This window comes from Pinus tabuliformis, chromosome 1_1 (assembly GCF_031772625.1).
Source record: "Pinus tabuliformis cultivar Carrire ecotype Pingquan chromosome 1_1, CPIR1, whole genome shotgun sequence".
NCBI lineage: Eukaryota > Viridiplantae > Streptophyta > Pinopsida > Pinales > Pinaceae > Pinus > Pinus tabuliformis.
The window spans coordinates 701,078,435-701,094,508 of record NC_142297.1 but is presented as its reverse complement, the minus strand read 5'-3'; positions in this window follow the sequence as shown (position 1 = coordinate 701,094,508).

The following is a 16,074-nucleotide window of genomic DNA, read 5'->3' as shown; positions in this document are numbered from 1 at the left end:
TTTAGAATCAAACAATTGATCAGTTAAAGTGTAGTGGAAACATTTTTGGCTTGATGAAGCTACATGGGAGATGGATAATTAGGTGCAGGCTATGTATCCTTTTCTATTCGCTAGTTGAGTGGATGTATTTTGGTATGTGTTTTGATGACGTGTTTTTGGATATATTTATGTATGTGCATATGTATGTAAATACTGCATCGAGCTATGTTATAAAGCACCAATAAACAATATGGTTTTCATGATATGTTGGTTATGTCTTCAGTAGTATGATATGATGTAAACACTGTATCAAGGTATGTTATAAATCTCCATAGAAAACATGTGTTTTTGGTTTATAAGTGTCATTGAAAACCAAGGACGATGTTCCCCTAAGGGGGAGGGTTTGTAACAACCCTTGACTGATTTCCTATGTAAAAAAAAATAATAATCAAGGTCACGGGACATGTATTCCAAGATGAATGTTGGAGAAATCATAGTGACAAGGATAACTAGAGATTAATTAATGAATATGGAAATTTTCAAAGGCAAAGTGACATTAATTGGCATTTTATTTATGAAAATAATGGAAAATAGGAGAAAAAGGAGATGAAAGGTCACATAAATGCATGAGCAAGAAATTGAAGGATAATCGAGGAAAATGAAGAAAATAGAGGCCTCAATGACAAAAAGGCTTTTGAGGATCAATTCACAACTTTTTTTCAGTGTGTGAAACCTTTTGTCATTTTTAGATTGAGCTCTCTTCTATTCTCTCTCTCATACTCTTGCACACTTAGAGAAATATTGGAGCATTTTTGGAGCACTCTAGTTTTCAATGGATTTGAAGAAAGAAGGTAGAGGAAAGCAAAAAAGTGCAAGGGATCAATAGCTACATGTGGATTTCTTTGTAGGTAATAGGTTGCATGTGTGATTTCCTTGTTGATTTATGGATGCATGGTATATACATGTGTTTATCTGGTTATGATTTATCATTGGCATGGAGGAGTTGTTGGATCTATGGTGGTTTTTAGTCTAGCCTTACCATTTCATAGATAGCCATGGTGTTGTGAGTTTTTTCGATCAATTTTTTTTTTTATTGGTGCTTTTAATTCCTTATGGCTGTGGGTTGGAAAAAACAATCTGGAAGCCATGTAATAACTTGGGTTGAGTTACCAGTCCTTGAGCCTAGGTTGGACAAACACTTTAGAGCCCTTGGTGGGTTTAGTTACTAGTCCTAGAGTCGGGTTGGAAAAACACTTTGGATCCCTGGAAGGTTGTGGGTTGAGTTACTAGTTCTTATAACCCTAGACAACTTGGGTAGAGACTGATCTGATTGTTGTTAATGATGTCTAACCATGAGGTGGAATCACTGGTTGAGGGTTGAAGTGGTTTGGCCTCTGGAAGCCTTGGTCTTTTTTTTTTTTCCATGTGATTCAAAAACAATAGAATTGACTATTTGCTCAATTTCTTCAAATATTAACTAAGGTTTCTTTTCAAGTGAATTAATAAGGAAAATGGATTTTTATGTGCCTTAAACTTTAAAACTTGAAATCTGAAATCAACCATGAACAACAGAAATAAGAAGCAAACACAAAAAATTTGATGACAGAGTTCGTCCCTCTTGGACTACATCTCTGGGTCCGCTTCCAATGGGCGTTCGATGTATTGAAAATTATCATAAAGTCTCTTTACATCAAAATTCACCATTCTGGAATCTACTCACAGGCATCAATGACTACTGTTAGCTGGTAGGATTCGGCCCCAACTTTCCAACACAACTTTCAGATTACAAAAAGGCCCACTATTGGCCGAGATATGCCTCAAAAGGCATTTATAGGCACTGTTAAAGCAATTACAGATTCACTCCTTACAACTCCCATGCCAAAGGCACACTGGTGAAATATTTTATAACTTCGCAGGAAGGTCCTGGGGTCAAACCTGCGGACCTCCCAGGATTTGATTGGAAACATATAGTATTACGAATATATCGCATGGTTTTACATAGCCATATGTTACAACTATATTTTTAATCATTAACGACACTTTATTTAACATATAGTTATAACAAGGTTGAACCGACGGTAATACGTATCTCCTTGTGGCCATGGTAAATTTTAGGGGCGAATTTTAGCCCAAGGGCGAAATTTAAGGGGTTTTTCATTTTATAGGGGTGAAATTTTTATAAAACACCCATTTCATATATTTAGCCCAACTTTTATTTAAAAATAATTATTTTTTTCATTTTAGCCCAAAAAAATGGGCGGATAAACTATGAAAAGACTCATTTGACCCGATTCACCTGGTTTGGGAGGTTATATTCCATTACAATCGCCCGATTTTCTACTTTGCAATGTTAAATTCATTTACAATCGCCCATTTTCTGGTTTGGGAGGTTGTATTTGGTCCCAATCGCCCTAATTTCTTTTGTGAACGGCTCCCTATTTTCAAATCTGGTTTTCATTGATGGCAAATGGTGTAAATAAATAAAAATATAAATAAAGTGGAGGTATGGTAAATAAATAAAACCTCTTTTTATACTTACTCCAAAGGTATGGTAAATAAATAAAAATATAAATAAACTAGAGGTATGGTAAATAAATAAAACCTCTTTTTATATTTAGTCCATAATCCTCTTTCTATTTAAGAAGGCTCAAAAAATAGGTTTTATTTAAGTGAACCCTATGGGCCAAATACCAGATTTATAAAAGAGGTATGGTAAATTAATAAATAAACTAGAAGTATGGTAAATAAATAAAACTTTTTTTTTTTACTCCATAAGTCACCTTATATTTACGAACACACAAGGGTGTAAATAAATAAAAATAAAAATAAAGTGGAGGTATGGTAAATAGATAAAACCTCTTTTTATACTTATTCCAAAGATATGGTAAATAAATAAAAATATAAATAAGTCAGATGTATGGTAAATAAATAAAACCTCTTTTTATATTTAGTCCATAACACTCTTTCTATTTAAGAAGGTTAATAAAAATGTTTTATTTAAGTGAATCTTATTGGCCAAATACCGTATTTATAAAATATGTATGGTAAATTAATAAAAATATAAATAAATGAGAGGTATGGTAAATAAATAAAACATTTGTTTTTTTATATTTACTCCATAAGTCACCTTATATTTATGAACACTGAAAAAATGAGTGATATTTAGGTGAAACCTATGGGCCAAATACCATGGGCCAAATTACTATTAATACCATGCAAAAAAACATTATTAACCATAATATTAGTATTAATAAAAATAAAGATGGCACATGGTATTGACCCATGGTATTCACGTGGAATGTAGCCTATTTAAAGGGGGGAATTAAACCAGCATAGATCCATGTTTACTCTGGATCTACTAAGCGCCCAGAGGGATCAAATATCATGATATGCAAACTAGCATAGAGTGAAAAAATATTTGATCCCTCTCGAGGCTTGGTAGATCAAGAGTAAAAATGGATCTTGTAATTTAATGTCACTTAAACATTTTAACTCAGTTAAAATAAAAAAAATAAAATAAAAATCAATTATTAATTTTTATAAATTATTAATAGTAGTTTTTAAGCTCCAGGTTTATGATAACCCATGGTATTGACCCATGGTAATACCATGGTATTCATGTGAGCATAGACTATTTAAAGGGGAAATTCTATCAGCTTAGATCCATCTTAATTCCGGGTCTACCAAGTGCTGAGAGGGATAAATAGATTTGATCCCTCTAAAAGTGGTAGATGTGGAGTTAAGATGGATATAGGTTGGTTTTTATGATAATGAAGATATTAAATAGACTTAGGAAATTATATTATAAAAAACATCTTAAGGTGAATGGTTAAAGCTATTTTTGTCACTTCACAAAATTTAGTAAAAAATACCATATCTCCATTAATATTGGTTTTCCTGATTTAACAAAAAAATAATTCAAACCAGTGAAATCTTATCACTCTTTCCGCATCACTCTCGCAGAAGAGAGATAGTTGCTACCTATATTTCCCACCATTTTTCAAACGTTTTCAATATGATATCTTCATGAAAAATTTAAGGTACTAATGTTGGTGTTAGGTTCCTATACCAATAGGAGTCATAATTTTTGAATAGCTGAGATTAAACCTGTAGTATGTACATACCTTTGCTTTTTTGCAAATGTTTTCCATATTCAAAAAATTAAAAAATGTAAAGAGGGTATGTCCTAAAAGAAAAATCAAAGGACAAAAATAATAAAAAGGTCAAAAAAAGATAAAAAATATGAACCCCAAGAAAAGAAAAGACCATGAAAGTGAGTAAGTCAAAATGCCACTCCTAGTTACTTTTGATACAAAATAATTGATTGTGTGCAGCTTGTTACCATTGCCACAATCCATGATAGTAAAAATGTTTAAACTTGACTACTTCATGTTTTCAATTTCGTGCTTATAGATAGAGAATAAAATCTGACCAAACTATTTAATCTTGACAGATAAGTAGATAGGTAGAGTAAATAAAAAGGAGCTCAATTGTTTAATCTGAGCACTTAGATGTAATAAGGTTAGACTTAGTTAGATTACTATTGTAAAAGAAAACAAAATGTTTTGATAAGAGTTTGTCAGCTTAAGTGCACCCTAATAAAGAGAAGTAAAAATGGTAGGATGAGTAGGTGGGTAAGTAGAAGAAAGGTTGCAGAATTGTGATAATTTTTAGACAAAAGCTTATTATTCACCTTCATCATCTAAGTCCTAAGTATGGATAAAAATTGGAAATGCATCAAGTCCACAAAGTCAAAATGATTAACTTCCCTCACTCCCTACACTTTTCACTTAACTAATTTCCAATAAAAAGTCTTAAGTACCCAAAATCTTAAGTCAAAGGGGCTCAAAGCATTTCTTTTACTTCTGAAGGGACGAGACCCTCGGCCCAATGACTCATAGGTCTTAAGTAATAAAAGTCCCCTCATCAACATTTACCACTTGCAATTCACTCATATTCCCAAACAAATCCCTTTCCTAAGAAAAAACATCATTTTCCCCTAATAAACCCCTTTTTCAAAAGATAAAACCTTGTTATCCTAGGAAAAGTGATCGTCCCCCATGAAAGAGACCCCTTTTCTCAAAAAACCCAAAAAATACTTTAGCCTAAGTTATAATGTGTTTACGTGAAAAGCAAATGAATTAGATACATTACACTTAGCTCTAAACCCATTCTCTGCCATTTTCATATTAATTTCTAACGTTATGTATATATTAATTCCCCAAAGCAAATAACCCTTCCCCGTATAGTTATAAAACAAAACCCTTATATTAATACCCCGCCCCAAAGAAGTTTGAAATATAAACTTTATAAAAGACCACCCCGTTAAACGAATTAATTAACCGATCTGCGGTTAATTAATAATCGACTTCCCTTAACCCACCATAATCCATCATTTAATCTAACCCGCCACTCTTAAACCTTTGCCAAGCCCCTCCATTAAATTAATGCCATAATTCCACCCCGATCACCGTATGATCGGCCCCCCATTAATTCAGCAATGGATGATCATATCGGGCGGTCTCCAAAGCCCGACCTTTACCCACCCGATATGGGCAGTTTTCTTTTGGGCCCCGATGCTACGTGGCGCCCCATGAATGGCAACCACTCTAGCCCCAAAAGCTGTGCGATCAAACCCACTTACTGCCTCCCGCTAGACGACAAAACATCCCATCTCCCGCTAAAAGCCAAATGTACCCTTTTCCCCATGTGCCCGCTCAATAGTTGACTTTGCAAATATAACTAAAAAACTCATTATTTTTTGTTTTACTGTGAAAAAGACGCTCAGACCTCCATGCAAGTGACATATTACATACAATTGCCAACCCATGTCCAACTGCCGACCTACAGAAGCCAATGAACTCCAGTCGACCCTCCAGTTCAAACAAACCACCTGCAACTGTGCACATTCGTCTGTCAACCAGTTAGAGCTGAAATTCCTTGAAATTCCAAGTATTTATCCAAATTTACCAGAAACCTTGTCTCATTTCTGAAACAGTTAGTCAATTGCTTAGAGTTATTAAGTAATTAAGTGAAAGAATTTCCCAGCAACCCCAAACTACTCTGTAATTGAACCAAATTGCCCCAATTTGACTAAAAATCCTTTCTCCATTCTTAAATACACAAGAACTAAGAATGTCTGCCCCTATCACCATGGATATCAAGCCAATTACCACTCCTCATCGGGACCTTGACCACCTTCCCCTCGCAGATAAAGATTTCCAAATCAAAGACACTACTGCCTGGGAATCCCCTATTAAACTATATTCCCGATACAGGGACCAATACCTAAACCAAACTGACCAAATTGGGCTTTGGGAATCCAATTTGCCCAAGTACCAGTTCCCAGAGGTGCATATCTTCCCTGAAATTGTTCTTTATTGCCATACCAATTACAACCCTTGTCAAAGAGCAGTGATGTCTCTAAACCAGGATGTACTCTTTACCATCACTGCTAAATCCATCAATGAAATGCTGCAGTTACAACCAAGACAAAATCTAACCCTCATTTCCTTTGGAGACCTGTTGGAAAAAATCCCCAAGATTACCCCTGCTAGACTGTTATGGGATAAATTCCCCTAGGGTCTTGGGTTGATACCCTAGCAGACTGGAGGTTATCTATACAGAGAAACACACATTCCATACAGCCATAATGCTAATATAAGCAAACTCTACGATAGGGGCATACCTGAGGTCCTACGTTTGAGAAGAGCCTTCCAGGGTCCAAACCCTTCTTGGAGTTCCTTTGCTCCTTCAACCTGCAAAACAATCAATTCCAGAAAGTACAACAGTATATGGACTAAACATCATAAAGAAACCATCTTCATATTGTAAAGAAAGGTAGTTAGTTATGCAATTAAACAACCATTCACATATGAATCATGACATGAATATCATAAACATGAAGAGGATTTATATCGGGAACAAAGACATGTGTTTCTTTTATTATAGACAAATAAAGTACAGAAAGGAATAATTTCACCTGATTCGTCCTTTCGCAGGCTCCAAGCGGAACCATCCTCCGGATTTGTCCAGTCTCAAGCCTTTAACAAACTCCTTCCATGACTTACTCCATGATATCTCAAGTAGTATGAGGACATCAACGCACACAAGGAAACAAGGGTTTCCTGTAAAAATGGGGGAAGTGCAGGAGGCACTAGGATCTTCAGACCTGGTCAGGGAAATCTCAGCATAATAATCTTTCTCTCTCTTCTCTCCTCCCTTAGGCCTTCCCATTGAAGCCTTATATAATTCTCCTAAATTAGTTTTTTAGTTGGGAATTCGTTGGGAACAGTTGGGCCACGGGCACTTACAGGTAATCAACATGTGAAACCCGTGATCTCCGCCCGAAATTAAGGAGATTTATATTTTTTTAAGTGTTTTAGTACATATACGCGGGTTGGGTATACACATACCCGCGTACACACGCATTTAGCTCAGGGCAATTTTGCGTATAAGGAATAAAACACTGTTTTTTAAATTTTGGGACCAGGTCTGGAAGGAGGGGTTGCCCTAGGCCATAAATGCAGCTTCACAAACCTCAAGGGTGAGATTTGGAGCTATAACATAGACTTGCTGAAATGTTCCAGACATTTATTGTGGAAGAGAAACATATTTCAACGGACCCTCCCCCATACATGTGGACCATAGTTTCTAAACTTGGCCAGGACATTGTGTCAATGATATCTAGTGTCTTAGGCTATACTACAAGTGAGTATGTTGATGAAATCATTCTAGCCTTCATGTCCATTTTTACCACAGGACAACCCCTTGCCATCATATATGATTATGCCAAGTTCATAGCAGATAAAATGCATGATCAATTCTTAAGAATGAGCAATGAAAGAGTATTCAAGTATTCTTCAGTTCTGTACCACCTTTTCTTATATTATCAAGCTGATAAATTCCCATTTACTCTTCAAAAGCTTGATACCAGAGGCAACCCTAGGTCAATAGTCTTTTGGACTCCTTTGATCCACAAATATGAATCACCATATCCATACACAGACTTCATAGATCTTTTTGTATATCCTATAATGACCATGCTGCTAGGAAGTCCTCCCCCAAGAATCAGTTCAGATATCAGGAGGATCCTGCAGCTGTCAAAGCAACACAAAGTGGGAGATTGGTACTTGTACCAAAATCACACTGAAATTAGGATCTATGGTTGTGAGTTAGCACCATACAAGTTACCCAGATACCTCCCAATGAGATTATTTTCTCTGGAGTACTACAGGTAGATAATCAATTTAGATGAGGTACATTTTGTGAAAGCCAAAAAGAAGGCCCAACTCAGAATCAAAGATCAATTAGGCCCCTTTGTATGCAATAGTCGAGAAGCTAGAAGAGATGCAGAAGAAATCCTTCAAAGGCTCAAACTGAAACAAAGCTTTATATGGAGAAATGACCCCTTTGCTTTCATCTGCAATAGAAGACAAAAAAAAAAGTTGTCTCCCTATATCCACCACAGAATCCTTGAGATAGAAAAATATGCAAATCAGTTGGAATGGGTGGAAAATACTCTAGTGGACAGAGATAGCACTAAAGTTGCTGTTGAAAATGCATTAATTGATCTATAGAGGAGACTTGATGAAGATTATTTCATACAGGTACTAGGAGAATCCCAAGCACAAAGGGAATCACAGGCACACAATGAACAACAAGCAGAAGAAAGACCCCAGGTGCAAGAAGAGTCAGAACAACTAGACTTATTAGAAGAATTGACTCAAACAAGACTGCCAGAGCCCATCATGAGTACTCCCCCTATCGTGCAAACTCCTCTCAATGAGGAGAGAAACCTCAAAAGAGACAAGGAGGAGGCTACTCCTTTAGGCAGAGCCATTTCAAAAACATATGTCAAAAGACAAAGGTTAAATCCTTTCTCTGAGCAAGAATTCACAGAAGAAATAGTTGGAGCCACAAGCACAGAAAGAGAAGGGAGTAGGCATGCTACTCCCTCTGGAGGAACACAAGAACCTTCCACATCACATGCTCAGATGTTGGAAAGACAACAAAGTGTGGAAGTGTCCTCATTAAGGATTCTAGCTGACCAAGACCAGGATATCAGAGAAAAGTATAAAGAAATAAAGGCCAGGAATGAAAGGTTAAAAGCCCAAAGCTATGCACAATACCTCAAAATGGCTCCCACCAACCAAACAAGGCTTATGTCAGCCTTTGATGTGAAAGAAGGCAAAATGCAGATGACTTTCCTGAAGCCCACCACTCAGCAGCCTAGATCAGCAGCTGACTACTAGAAGACAGATTTTGAAGTGCTGGAAAAGGACATACATCTTATTGACCAGATTGAATTTCATAAACAAACAGGAGAAATGGTATATTCCACGTTGACAAGCAAAGCCATTGTAGCCCACCAGTTACAGAATTTGATGAATAATATATCAGCACAATTTCAACTAGAAAAGGCCTCCTCACAGGCCAAAGATACCATAATCAAGTCCTTGGAGGACTTAATCATAGAGTTGGGACATGATACCAAAGATGTGAAAGCTGCAGAAAGGTTAATAAGAAAGAAAAATGATGACATAGCTGCTCTAAAGAAGCAGCTCAAAATTCCACATCTTCATCATCCACAAACAACAGAAGTCTTAGAGACTCAAAAGGAACAAGAAGAGCTTATGGACTTGGTCCTTAAGCTAAATAATCAGCTGAAAGAAACTGAGAAAGAGTTGGACACATTGATTCAGTCTAAACAAAGTGAGTTGGCCACCACTCCACAGACTATTATTCCCATAGTCTCTACTGCAGTTCCCTCAACATTGGAAACCTCTTTAGCACCAACAACTCCACTTGCTACAACACTGCCAGTCACAACTGAGTCTACAACTATAGGTACATCAACAGAAAAAACAACAGAGTTAGTGAAAGCCATGGAGGAAATGTCCATCCAGGAAACAAAGCTTAAGGGACTTACGGAGAAAGTGACAAGCCTAGAAACTGACTGTCAGCTTGCCCAAATACAATAGAAAGAAGAAGCACAAAAAACCCTAAGGATGGGTGAGAGGATAAAGTTCCTTGAAAAAGATTTAACATTGCAAAATCCACTAGGACAAATTAAGGAGATGCTTTGGACCAATATCATTGACTCTGTCAAGGATATTTGGCCATAAATTTAAGTAATATTTGAGCAAGTAGAACTGGTGAAAGTGGCCACCGAAGCAATACAACAGGTAAAGAAAGACCTAGGAGACCAGTCTAAGGAAGCCAATCAACTCATCCATTTCTTGAACAACAAGAACATGAATGAACTAGATGAGCTTGGTGTGGAGGACATAATAGAAACCATCCTTAAAATAAAAAAGGTTCTCTCTAGAAGAAACCTTATACTTAACTTAGAGAAAAAGTTCCATGACTTGCAAGTTGGTATTGAAAGATTCATGGAAAAGCTTCAAATTCTGATAAGTAAAGGCCTTCCCAATCCCACGGTAATCAATGAAAAACTTATGACCCAAGTGGATTATATTGACAGACTAGAGAAATTGTTCAGAGAACAGGCAAGCACTTCAGGAGTCAAAGCATTGCCAACAGGGAAAGTATTATATGATACTTTAGAAAATCTATTCTTCCTAGAGCACGAAGTGAAGCATCTATTTGTCATCAAGCCAAAATTTTCCAAATACACTGAGGTAGATGAGATATATAGAAGAATTCTCAAGGTAAAATTGCCTGAAAATGAATGGTGGGTAACAATGACAGATTTACTATAAGTTACCACAATAAATCCGAAGGCAGGTGAAAGGACAGATAAATAAGGTAACAAGTTAAAAAGAATCAGTCAAAGGTTAAAGACAAAGATGATTCCAACGTACACATATCAGCCAGCTTAAAAGGGCTCAAGTTCAACTGCAACAACCAGCACAACCACAATAAAAGGGACAACATGATGCAGTTTTCCTTCTGTCTCTATCTTCATGCTTGAAGATATTTTGATTTCCTAGATTAATTCTCATATTGTTTTAAGATATTTTGTAAATACTTTTTGTATAAATACTTCACCTTTCGAAGTATTGAGTGTGGATTAAAAGACATTTCTTCTCAAGTTAAGGAGCTATTGTAATCAAGACTAGATTGGCTGGCCAGAGCCGAGGAATGTGACAGAACTCCGAGGATTCATTGGCATTTTTACTTACTGCCATAAGTTCGTCAAGAGTTTCTCACAGCTTGTTGCACCCCTGACAAATTTGACGAGGAAGGGGGTTTTCAGTTGGTCAGATACAATGCAGCGAGCCTTTGACAGGCTCAAGGAGGTTATGAGCAGCTGCCCAGTGCTTGCATTGCCAGATTTCACGTAGCGATTTGTTTTGGAGTGTGACGCGTCGGGAGAGGGGATCGACGCAGTATTGATGCAGGGAGGTCACCCTATAGCCTATGAGAGCTGGAAGCTCCTTCCACATGAGAGGTTGTATTCTATATACGACAAGGAGATGCTGGCCATCATGCATCCATTGGCCAAGTTCCGACAGTATTTAGTGGGTAACAGGTTTAGGGTGAGGACTGATCACAACAACCTCAGACTCTTTTTGGAGCAGAAGTTGCTACAGGAGAGGCAGCAGAAGTGGATCAGCAAGATCCAAGCATATTACTTTGACATTGAGTATGTTAAGGGTAAGAACAACGAGGTAGCAGATGCTCTTTCACATAGACCAGCCATGTTGTCTCTTATGAGCTTGGACACCGACTGGAGGGCTCGACTCTTAGTAGAGTACTCCAAGGACAGGTTTGCATGTGAGGTTTTGGATGGGCAGGTGGCGGATGACAGGTACAGGGTGGTCGATGGGATCATCTACTATAGGGATCAGATCTTCTTGACTGAGGGATTTTAGCTCAAGAAGAAGATACTCTAGGCATCACATGATTCACCATTGGCCGGCCATCAGGGGTTTACCAAAACCTACAGGGCCATCAGAGAGAGGTTCTCGTGGAAGGGCCTCAAGGAGGACGTACTCCAACATATGCGAGAGTGCGACATTTGCCAGAGGAAAAAGGGGGAGATGAGCCATCTCGCAGGTTCGTTGCAGCCTCTTCCCATTCTGGAGGGGAAATGGGAGAGTATTTCGATGGACTTCATCACAGGGTTGCCCATGGTACAGGGCAAGGATTGTATCTTTGTCGTCGTTGATCAAATGACAAAGTACACACATTTCTTTGCCATATCCGCACACTACACAGCAGCAAAGGTGGTTGAGATGTTCTTCAGAGAGGTCTTTAGGCTACATGGTCTTCCTAAGACCATTGTCAGTGACAGGGAAAACTGTTTCATGGGCGGGTTTTGGCAGGAGATTTTTCAGCTAGTGGGGACGGAGTTGACACCGAGCACCAGTTATCACCCACAGACAGACGAATAGACAAAGATAGTTAACAAGTGGCTAGAGGGCTACTTGCATAACTATGTCAATGGGCAGCAGAGAGCATGGATGAAGTTGCTGCATCTATGGGAGTACTGCTACAACACTACACATCACATGTCCATTGGTATGTCACCATTCTATGCTTTGTATGGGTATCATCCTTTATATTTTGTTGACATGATGTTTGGTGATAGCAAGGCTCCGAGAGCCAGGATTTGGATCCAAGAGAGTCAGGATATCATCCGAGCTCTCAAGGATAACATTGTTACAACGCAAAACCACCAGAAGATGTATGCTGACAGGGGTCGGGTGGAGAGACAGTTTGAGGTAGGGGACATGGTCTACCTATGATTACAGCCATACCGATAGTCGTCGCTGAAGCAGAAGGGGGTTGAGAAGCTTAAGCCCCGCTTTTATGGACCATACAGGGTGATATCCAGGATTGGACATGTTGCATATGAGTTGGAGCTGCCCCAAGGCAGCAAGATTCATAACGTTTTTCATGTATCATGCCTGAAGAAGGCATTGGGGGAGCAGGTGATAGTGACAGATGAGCTACCACCCATGGATGATGAGGGGCATTTGGTGTTGCAGCCAGAGGCTATTATTGATACCAAGGAGAGGCAGCTGCGGAACAAGATGGTCTGGGAATTCTTGGTGAGGTGGAAGAATTTGCCGGATGAGAATGCCACTTGGGAAATTGAGAAAATCTTGCAGCATCCATCACTTCAGTTGCTTGAGGACAAGCAACATTTTTCTGGGGGAGACTGTAATATTCCTAATTAGCCATGGCTAATTGGAATATTCGATTTTGCTTATTTTTGCCTTCTATAGTTATTTATGAATAAAAAGGTGAGGGAAAGGGGACATGACTCACTTTTAGAATAAAATTCACTTCCTAGTAGCACAACGTTGTGACTTAAAGGGGAGCCAAGGGGGCCAAAGGGGGACATAGAGATGGAGCCCACGCAGACACTTGGAGGGACTGCGCATAAGGGAAGAAACATGTGGCAAGAGAGGAATTACGCTGGAGAAGGTGGCCTTGGGATTGAGAGAGGCAAAGGATATAAAGGAGAGAGGAGCTTCCTCATTTTGGCATTTGATTATGAGCATTTCAGCTAGTCACTTCAAATTAGAGCATGCTGGTTGTTTAGCTAGTCTGCAACACTGTTTAGTGCATTGAGTGTCTCTGTTCGGAGATCTCACCCTTAGCCCTAGGGGACTTCGAGTGCCTGCTCGGGCAAGGTATTTCCATCAGCATTTTTGCAGTAGTTTCATCGGAATTTTTGGCAGGAGGATTGAACATCTTGGAGGACTGCGCAACACTGAGAGGGATGACACAGTTCTTTCTGGTAGGAGTTCTGGATTGAGGGTTTGCAGTAGGATTTGTGCTGGGAGATTGAGCAGGGGATCAGCCCTTGCATATTGGAGGGTTTTGGCAGAGGTTTCAGGCAGATTACTGGAGAGTTTCATTCAGTGGCAGCGCAGAGCATTGAAGGACTGCGCAGAACCCCAAGGGGGTGATTTTCGGGGGTCGACCATTTCAGAAAAGCTTTCTGGGTTTTTCTGGTTTTCTTGAGTAGAGTCTGATTCTATAGTTTTAGCCTTTACTAAGGAGGGGAACAACCCCAAATCCTCATTTGATTTCTAGCAGCAGTAGTTGGGACGTAGATCAGAGAGAGGCCATTCCTTTGCTATTCTGAGTGTATTTCTTCACTTGCCTTGTGCAAGTCGTGGTGCCATCTTTCTGATCACCTCGTGTACTCATTCTATTACTCAGTATAATAAAATGGCTTAACATTTCTCTCTGCATTTCTTGAGTATCTGCTTATATTTCACGTTTATATTATTATATATTGCACCACTGTTATTTTTATCATTTTGAGCTTCTCGGTTATTATATCATTTGTACGTATTTGGTTGGAGTTACTGGGGTTTTGGAGAATATCTCTGAAACGGGATATTACAAAAAGGAAAACAACATAAGCCTTGGTTAGTGCAGTTGGCCACAAGAACTAAAAGAAAGGTGGCTGAAATAAGAAAAAAATGCATAATAAATCTGAATGGAATGCATGCCACCCTCAATCTGGGTCTTATACCTTTGGGATATTATGATATCCTCATAGGTATGGATTGGTTAGAATCACATAGAATGATACTAAATTGCTTAGAAAAGTCCTTTACATGTATTAATGATAAAGAAGAAGTTTACATGGTTTAAGGAATTCCAAGGAAGATTTCTATTACACAAATATATACAATGCAAATGAAAAAGTATGCTAGAAAAGGGTGCCAATTATTCACTTTCTAATTACAAGAATTTTATGATGATAAACAACAACTACATTAGAAGAATATCCTATATTAGAATAGTATACAAATGTTTTTCCATAAGAAAGACTAATACTTCCTCCAAGGAGGGATATTGATTTTACCATTGATCTTATACATGGAGGCGCTCCATTGTAATACTCCCTACAAAATGAGTATCCCTATGTTAATGGAGTTGAAAATTCAATTACAGGAACTATTGGACAAAAATTATATAAAGCCAAGTGTGTCTCCTTGGGGAGCACTAGTTCTTCTTGTAAAAATAAATATGGTACATTGAGATTGTGTATAGATCACACACACCGAAATAAGATGACTATCAAAAATAAATATCCTTTGCCCATAATAGATGACTTATTTGATCAAGTTAGAGGGGCTTCTATTTTCTCCCAAATTGATCTAAGGTCAAGGTTTCATCAAATAAGAATTACGGATGAGGAAATTCACAAGACAACATTTCGCACATGTTGTGGGCATTATGAATTCTTAGTACTTCCATTTGGGCTTACTAATGCACTAGATACATTCATGTGCCTTATGAACAATGCATTAAGACCATTTATGGATAATTTTATTATTGTATTTATAGATGATGTTATAGTATACTTGAAGAGTAAAGAAGACCATGACCAACACTTGTAGATGATTCATCAAACTCTAAGAGATAATGAACTATATGCCCAATTAAGCAAGTATTCATTTTACCATAAACAAATTCATTATCTAGGACATGTAATATTAGAAGAAGGAATTGTAGTTGATATAGAAAAGATAAAATCAATAATGGAGTGGCCAACACCCAAGAATTTAAAAGAATCCAAATCTTTTATGGGCATCACAGGCTACTATAAGAGATTTATAAAAGGATTTTCCAAACTTGCATATCTAATTAATTCTCTATAGAAGAAAGGGATTAAGTTTGAGTGGAGTAAAAAGTGGCAAGATAGCTTTGAAAGATAAAACAACTTTTGACCACAACATCAATTTTAAAATCAGTTGATCCCAACAAGGATTTCGTGGTATGTGCAAATGCATGTAAGGAATGCCTGGGGGGGTCTTAATGCAGGATGGTCATGTTATTTGTTATGAGCCTAGAAAGTTGAAAGAACATGAGAAAAATTATGCTACTCGTGATCTAGAATTAGTAGCCATCATTCATGCATTCAAAATGTGGAGACATTACCTGATAGGGAGAAAATATTAGTTAAGGTCAAACAATGTTGGTCTCAAATATCTATTTGATACAACAAATCTAAATGCCAGACAAGCAAGATGGTTAGCATTTATTAGTGAATATGATTTTGAGTTTGCACATATCAAGGGAAAATAAAACATAATAGTTGATGCCTTAAGCAAGAAACTTAATCAGGTTTGTGCTACATCAACAATCATTTGGTCA